Source organism: Anser cygnoides, chromosome 2, assembly GCF_040182565.1.
Source record: "Anser cygnoides isolate HZ-2024a breed goose chromosome 2, Taihu_goose_T2T_genome, whole genome shotgun sequence".
NCBI lineage: Eukaryota > Metazoa > Chordata > Aves > Anseriformes > Anatidae > Anser > Anser cygnoides.
Genome location: NC_089874.1, coordinates 18,076,041 through 18,084,850, shown reverse-complemented (window position 1 = coordinate 18,084,850; position 8,810 = coordinate 18,076,041). Strand labels below are relative to the sequence as shown.

Sequence of the window (8,810 nt, the reverse complement as noted above, 5' to 3'; positions counted from 1 at the left end):
GACGGCTGCCCCCGGCGGCTGAAGGCGGAGGGCGGCGCTGTGAGCCCCGGGGCGGCTCCCGCTGAGGTGGCCGCCCCGGGAAGCCCGACAGCCGGCGGGCCGGCCCCATTTCCCCCCAGGCGGTGCCACGGAGCCCAGCCCGCCTCGCCTCCTGCTCGCAGCGCCTCCGGGAGCCGGCGGCTGCCGTCGCCTGCCAAGGTAAAGCCGGGTGGTGAGGGATGCGTTGGCCCCGACGGAGCGGGGTGGTAGCGGTGCTGGAGGGGGGAGCTGTAGCGGGTCGTAAGCGGTGTGTACCGGGTGCTGCTGGTTGCAGCCCTTGCCTGGCGGTCTATTTAGCCGCATGGTCTCTAGGAGGAGTACATGCATCCCCTGGTTTTGATAAGGCCCGTCCTGTGTGATACCTGCATGCTAATACCAGGGAGAAGTGATATAAGTACCGTCTCCATAAGCTTGGGGTGTTGTTTCAACCCATCGCGCACCAAAAGGAAAGTTACTAAATCTGTTTGCTGTCACGCTGGGAAGATGTACCTGGTAGGGGCTGTTAAGCCTACCTTCCAGCCTGGTGCTGGAATACAGCCCTCGAGCAAAAGGTGCGGGATGCCACCAGTGTGGGACAGGCAGTTTGGTTTGGCTTGGCTTGCTGAGGTGCCTTCTGGCACAGGTTCTGCTGATTCTGGGGCTGACGTGGCTCCAGCTCGAGTCTTCCCCCTCATAACCTCTGTTTTCGGTTTTCTGGCAGTAATTTTTCCTCTTTGGTGCTAGTTCCCCTTTGCGAATTACATGAAATCTGTGTTTTGTCAGCTGCCCCTAAATAACTTCTACACAACACCCATTTCACATATGACTCTGGTGGCATCGCTGTCAATTGATTACCCCGCTGCTGCACAGCAGGGGTGTAAATGTAGTGTTTCCAGGACTTTGGTTAGCACACCTGCTTCAGCACAGACAGACACATAAACCCCAGTGTTTCACGGGGCTGTGTATGCTGCATGACCTGCTTCACCTGTATAGCCTCCTACTCATTTGCCTTCACTAACTTTACAACCTTTTTTTCCCAGAAACTTTGTAAAGCATGTGAATTTAGGTTAAAGCTCTGTTTAAAGCACAATGTTTAATTTTTTTGCTGAACCTGTTGAGTTCTGTTTTCGCCTGTGGGCTTGCTAACGAGACTATTAATTTAATTGTACCTCATGCTTTGCGCAAGCATTAAATGGAGACTGTTTGGCTTGAAATATGGATTACAAATGTCTTTGGGAGGTTTAATCAATGGAGCATTACAGATAGCTGGGTGATCCTTGGTTTGTATTCTCAGTGAATTTGGATCTATCTGGGAACATAATGTACTGCCTCAGAAATGGTGTTTTTAATCATTCCCTGTGTCTTCTTTTTCTTCTTTAAATACTTCCTGTGGGTACTATAGATACTTCTGGCATTTGGAGGCAAATATGACTGAAGCCTCAAAGTAATTATTGAATACATTGTGTTTTAATTGTTCAAGTTGGAATTCATGATTATTTGGTTTGCCGTATCTTCAAGCAGAGTTTGATGCCTTTGAAGTGCTGATTTATATTGTTATCAAATGTTTATTCCAGCTTAATATGTTTTTTACAGATTAAAAGTCTGATTCTTACTAAATTGAGCAGTATCTACCAGATCACACGTTCATGCATCTGTGAATCGATACAGAGGCTTGGTCTTTCTTCATGAATAAAGCTTTAGAGACTAAGACATTTGGGAGGGCAGTAACTTGCACAGAGGGGCAGAAGGATGGACACGGGCCGGCTGGGTCTTGTAACCTTTTAACTGAGCACATGTGAACATAGCCTGAGATTTTTTAGGTAGTAATGAATTTCCCTAAAGCAGTAAAATTTTACATTTGCTGTGTTTCATCTTTTCTGTTAGCAGAAAAGGAACTGGTGTCGTACAGCAGTGAGAGGAACAAGAAGTAGAAATCCTTCCTTCTATTCTTCTGCAGTATGTAGTGAAGGGGGAGGTAGGGCTGGTGGAGGGATCAGCAGTTACGTCTGACCCTACAAAATGTCTGAGAAAACCAGCAGCATGGAGTGCTGCTGGAGCTGAGAGCGGAGATTGCCTCATTCAGGAGAGAACCTGCCTGTCTGCAGATTCACAACATCTGTCTTTCAAGGAGGAGATCTGTGAACATGGATTCTCTCAAAAGAACAGTTGTGTTTGAGAGGGGGCTTTACAGGAATGTAGCCAAATTTGGTTTTACCGCATATTATTCAGGATCCTGTCCTTTCTCGCTGTCTCTGCAAACTACAGGTGTTTTCCTTTCCCACAGACCTTTTTTTTTTTTCCATCTTTCACTTCAGTATGTCTTGTTTTGTTTTAGGCTCATCTGACCTGTTGTGATGACAGCTTCTCTTTGTCAGGTTCTGATTTGGAGCGAAAGTGAAAATCAGACCTTTTGTTTGCCTGCAATGTTATAGAAGCTTTAGCTTGTTTCTTTTTGAAGGTTTCTAGGGATGATGACGACTTGCATCCATGCAGACCTCCCAAAACACGTGGACTTCATAGGCAGGATCCTCCTCACTCAACTTTAAACACGACCATTTCAGTTAGTCACCAGAGGTTCTTAGTCACCTCTCTCATCAACAGAGAGAGATACTTATCAAATTGATTCTGCTGCCCAGTTTTAGACAGCTACTCATCATGCTCTATAAAATTGCCTTTCTTCCTCTTCATTGACTAAAAAGAAGAGTCTGGGATGACGAAGTCAGATGCAAATTTCACAGAAACTCCACCATATGTCTCTTCATGATTAGGAATGACCCATGGTACAGTAAAATCGCTCTTGGAAATGAAAATGTTTTAGCCAGCTTTCCTTATCATCCAGCCTGTTGATTCATGGCTACCCTAGATACTAACAGCCCAGCTGCCAGAGTGGAAGGTAGTAGTTGCAATTAGAAAGAGACTAGGGTGCCTGTGTCCTCCCTGTGTTTCTGTAGGAGACTTCTGGGCATCTGCATGAACATCTGTTCCTCACCACCCCTTAATATTAATTTATAGCATTGCTCCTGAACTGTGAATGAAAAGGAAACACAAATGACTTAGATCTGACTTAGAACTTTAATGTGGGAATTCACAAACTAGCTTGATAATGACTGTTGAAAAAGTTTAACTCTGTCATTAATTTCAAAGCCTTTCTTCCAGTAAAGTAACCTTTTAGATCTGTGGCTAGCTAATTGCTATCATAACTTTTGCTACCAGAAGCCATGTCAGACTGCAGACAGCACTATTTCTTTTTGTCAAGCGTGGATCCAGCATTTCAAGAATTTGGCTTCAAATAAATCAGGGTTACAGTTAAGGTTAATAGGAGTATTTTGGGGAGTAGATGCATTGTGAATCCTAGAAGAAAAAGGAGGTTCGGTAGATATGAACCCGTTTTTCTATGATATTCTGTTTAGAAGATATTGTTTAGAAATACATAAAGACATTTCTGATAGTAGTTTTGCACTAAATCCATCTCCTCAGTGTATTTCCATTTTTACTTTCACTCTGTGTATTTGCTTGTAATCTAAAGCAGCGGATGTGAAAGCATGACATGTAGCACTAGTATTAAAGGATGGAACTCCCTGTGTAGCTGCTATCAGCGATGGGCAGACCCTGCAAGGCCGACATCACCAACAACGGAAAGTTCTCAGTTGACCTCAGACAATCGAACTGATATCATAAAAATTTTGGTGAAAATTTTGTCATCCTGCCCACTCATACCAGGAAGAGGGGGTACATAGGGAATAAATCTGTTTTTAGCAGCACTGCTGGTCTATCAAGCATAGAGAGTACAGATAGGAGTCAGAATCATAGTGGCACTAACTGGATGCCTTTGCTGTAATAAAAATTGCAAATGACCTTCTGAGTCTCCTGATTTAGGCAAAATAACGTGTCAGCTAGGAGGCACCTCACCAAGCGAGCAGGCCAGCTCCACAGAATTGTCCACCTGTTGATTCCCTGCTGGCGTCCAGTCCATATGTGCAGCAAATGAAAACTTGCTTCTCAGTGGCATTGTACATCTTGGTACTCTCACTGCATCTTCAGGTAGCCCAGACTACAGGCACATGATTACTTTTCTTCTTTTTCAGAGAAAGATTTTTATGTGACCTTTCCAACAGTACTAGGAACCCCAATTTTGTCCCTTGCTGTGGGAATTTCCGTTAAGCACAGAATCAAGAAGGATGTTTCAGCCCAAGAAGTCTTTTTGAAAGTTAATGTGTTTTTTTTTCTATGATTGCAAATTAAAAAATAAATAGATAAATAGGTAGCAGTCAAGTCTACGTTACTGTTCTCTGTGCTTTTCAACAAAATCCTATATTTGGAAGATGTGCTGTACACATCACTCATCACGCCTGAGTTGGTGAGATGACCCTGAGCAAGTGAGAGTACATGCTAAAAACATGAGCACAGAAAACGTTACCAAATACTTGGTGTGGCTACAGCTTAGTTTTGGACTTTGCTGACCACATCTTCAAGACTTAGAGGCAGCTGTCAGACCATTAGAGAGCCAGCTGGTTTTGGTGTCAGTCCTAGGAGGAGATTCAGCATAAACTTTACTGCAGTTTTGTCCGTGGTGGCTCTGTTCTTCCACGCAATTCAGCAACGCCTTTCATATTTGCCACGTGATTGACCTCCTTTGTCTCCCCTGTGCCGTGATGGAGGTGTTATCTCTGACCAGACCAGTTGTTCCATCCCTCCTCCACGTGGGAAGGAAAAAAGAGAAGGAGGCAGTAGCATTTCCTTCTCGTGGAAAACCATACAGAAATGGAAGAAATACGCTGGGAATGTCACAAGATTCTTCTCATCCTGCCACGTTTTCTTCCTGTAACTGTTTCCTTTGTGCGGTTCAGGGCTTGCCGGGCTGTGGCAACACACCATCCCATCTGTGGTGACCCCAGGCTACCACCTTCCTTACAAATCTTCATCTGAAACCCATTGCTTATTGCTGTTTCTGGTTGCTGTGCGCTATGCAGACTGAAGGAAGCAGCTCTTTTTAGGTGGAAAGTAAGTAACAGGCCTTGAAATTAACTCTTCAGTCAGCAGCAAACATGTAAAAGGTTTAAAAATGTCTTCACTTAATTTTTCTACTATTCACTGTGGTACTGAGCACTGCACTTAGGTGAAATACTAGAAATTCAGGTAAAGCATTACTTGAATCATTTGATTTTAATACACAAACATTGTATGAAACAAACATGTGGATTCAAAAACATTTTACAGGTTTGTTTTTACCCTTTTTATTCACGCTTATCTGTTAGAACATTTTATGGTGAAGTCTTTTTGTCTTTCAGTCTTCCTTTCCCATACCATGGGTGCCCTCCCCTAAATATTTCTGGCCATAATAAGAACGTGTGATTACAAGAGATAATAAGATAGCTCTAATGGCACACTGACAGGGTGTGAATATTGGGACAGATGAATCAGTGATTATTCGACACAGCAGCTCCTGCCCTTAAATTTTGTACTGTAACTTTTCATGCATTTTTTCCTCTTCCTAAGTTTGTGCTATTGTTTCCATTCTCTGGCACTTGGCGTCTCGATTCTGTAGGCTATCAGGGAAGAAGGCACACGGATTTTCCCACTCTGTGGATCCATGTATTCCTTCACACGTGGGCTTCCTTGTCTACCGTTTTCTGCTGGTTAGACAACCTGTTAATGAAAGATCAGCCTGCTTATGGAGTTTGAAGCTAAATAGCAAAACCTTCGTTTAGTGGGGAGCCACAAGACAAACTCCCATAGCTCACAGACCTGAGGACAGGGCATTCTGGGAACAGTTTAAAAGTATCAATCGGGGATGAAATGCTTGGAGTCCATCTCTTCCATCTCAGAGCGTGAAATGTTAGGCTGAACATACAGTTATGCTGGATCCAGAAAGTACCAACAATTTCACTCTTCTCATTTGCTGGCAGTTTTTTAAAATACAGGAGAGTGTTGTCTCATCATGTTAGCTCTGTGCAGCAGTGTTGGGTAACTGGAGAAAACAGGAAGGAAAACATTGCACCAACGTTAGCAAACTACAAATTATGGGCAGGAACGTGGGAAGAGGTGGAACCAATGTGTGCTATTTGGACTTGCCTTACTCTGTCACCTTTCTGCTCTCCCATCACGGCAAGGAACAGGCAGAACCTAAGAGATAAGATCCGTGTTTTCTGGTAACTTGGATGTCTGCTGTTGTTTGTACCTGAGTAGAGCTAATCTACTATTCCATTTTAAGGGACACATTTACATCTAGCTTGCTGCCTTTCCCAGAAGTTAACCTGGGGAGTGGAGGTCTTGTTCTGTGTGCCGGCAATCTGGCATAGGACTGGGAGTTGTTTCTTCATCCAATTCCTTGTGAAGATGTCATGTCCTCTCCTACCATTTTGCACCCTACAGAGAGTTTGTGCTCTCTATATGGCTCGTGGTGGGAAGGTCCCCAAACTGGACCGTTCTGCGGTAAATAGTTGTGACAATGGAAAAATGAGGTGACCATGTCTGTAGTTGTACAATATTTCTGTAATGTTCTTGGACCCACGGGCCAGACTGAAGCACGTTATCTGCCGAGAGGATATATAAGGAGCAGAAGTGGCACTGCTTTCAAGCTCCATCAAAGGAGTCCCCTTTGGGAGTTGACAGTGGGCTCTGAAGTGAAGTTCTGGAGGATAAAAATGTCTCCGTGTGTTTGTTCTGTACATTAGGGTTTCTTTTCCCCTTGCATAAGGTGCTTTTAACTCAGTCTGCAGCTGCTCGAGTCCTTCTCTGCTGTGGGATCCGTTTTCTGGAGCTTGAGGTCCAGGCTGTGCCTGTGCCTGGGGGAGTGGAGAGGAGCCTGGTGAATGAGCTGCCTTGCACCAGCCTGCACGGCACGTCCCTCGGCACTTTTCTGCAGCTGTAGCGCACGCTGCTTGCCTCTGGTTAAATGTTCTTCCTGCACTCTCATCTTAGCACCAGTGCCCTTTGCATAACCCCTCCTCTGGCCTTGGCTAACTTCTTCTGACATACTGTGGATAAACTTTTTGGTCCCTGTCTCTCTTAGCCAAGCCCCTGGGACCATTCAGTAAGCTTCCCATCCCACCTCACCCTAAGAACAGGACCCACAGCTGCTTCTCCAAACCACCACAGAGAGAGCGGGACAAAGAGGAGCGGTTGTGTCTGGGGCAGGGCATGGGGCAGAGGAGTAGGGTGGGGACTGCAGAGGTGACGGCGGCTGAGGCAGCAGCATCTGAAGGACAGCCCCAGAGTCAGCATCACGCTGTGCTTTATAAGCACAGTAAAGCTCTTCGCCTCTCTCTCGCTAATGGAAAGTCAGGTTCTCAAATTTATCTGTGAAAGCGACGTGCTGTTATCGTACTTGTGCTCTGTTTGGTACCCATGCATAGGAGTTCCTGTGATGTTGAAACTGTCGCTATCGACTTGGCGAAACAAGGGTAAAACACTGCTGCACCTCACTGATCACAGCAGTTGTATAACTCCCAGGTCTATGAAATCTGGGTCTTTTGGACTAATAAGGACTTCCAAAGTCAGTCCTAACTGCATACTTGTTCCTGTCATACATGCAAGCTAACTGTGAATTTCCAAAACATCAAAAAGGGAATAAGCTTTCAGGAGGTGTAACTGTGTATGTATCATGGTTAAAGTATCTGCCTAACAGAAGTAGGACCTGTGAGTTTGGGGTTGCTCCTATCTAAAGGTGTTTGTATTTACATTCTGGAGTGAGTAGATTATGAGTTAGAAGTTTAATTACCACGTGTACTTTGAGCCTTGCTAGCGCCACTATGAGCAGTGTGATACAAGATAACAAGGCAAGTGGAATGAAAATGGGTTCCACAGCGTATGTAAAAATGTGTGTTTGGAGCAATCAGTGGAAAATGCTGTGACATGCTGCTTGTGCCATGGTCACCTGAAGAGGCTCTTGTGCCTTAATCCAAAGCTAAATGTGACTTCTGAACTAGTAAGGGTACTTTGCCATTTCTACTTTTTCCCTCTTAAACATTTTCCATTTCTTAGTACCTACAAGAATTGGTAACTAATTGGATTCTTCTTCTGGGCTGAATTCTGCGGAGATGGATGTTCCCCCATATTCTACTTCATAAAAATTGACCTCAGGGGCTGTTAGGGACTTTTTGCTAGAGACGATGCAGTAGGTGGTTAAGGAACTTCCCACCTCCCTCACTGAAATTTATAAGAGACATCAGAGTAGACAGTTTTTCTTGATACCCAGCAGTAAAATCATTGTAAGAAACCTAGTTAGATCTGTTTCAGACCTGCAGTCAATTTAGCCAGCGAGTTGCCTTCAGCAGTGGCTAGCATCATGTGCTTCACAAGAAGGTACAAGAAATCCTTTGCTGAGAGATATGTTGTAACCTGTCTGTCATGAAAGCTTTGCTCTGATTCCAAGTTGGTGGAGCGTTCTTTTTAGCTCTTGAAGCATTGAGGTTCATCATCCGTACCTGAAATTCTCAGGAATACTAACACTGCGAGCTATAACTGCCAGAAGAAGAGAGCCAACGTGGTGGCTTTCCACGTGGACGTGGTACTCTGACGTTTACGTGCTGTAGTGCAGGTAGTGGGAGGTGAAGATCTTTCCATGTGACTTGTAAAACTCTACTTCATGTATTTTTATCCTTGCTGTTTTCATGTGTCACAGGTTAAGAACAACAGCAACGCTCTGAATTGAGTGCATCAGTAACTTCTGTCAGATCTCTTGGTGGGCTGGTTCCTAATTCAGTTCCTCTCACAGCTCTGCTGTACGTCCTTGTTCTACTGATATCGTGCTGTTCCTCATGCCCTTCTCAAAGAGAGCCCTTAGGTTGATT

At 44.6% G+C, this 8,810-nt stretch overlaps 1 protein-coding gene across 1 annotated transcript in view; it reads left to right on the top strand.

Annotated features, from left to right (window-relative positions):
- Nucleotides 1-2: 2 nt before the first annotated feature.
- APBB1IP (amyloid beta precursor protein binding family B member 1 interacting protein) overlaps nucleotides 3-8,810 on the top strand; it is a 65,754-nt gene continuing 56,946 nt past the window's right edge. Inside the window, exon 1 of the mRNA XM_048048463.2 lies at nucleotides 3-198. The gene's annotated coding sequence lies outside the window, so the exon portion shown is untranslated. The remainder of the gene's footprint in view (nucleotides 199-8,810) is intronic.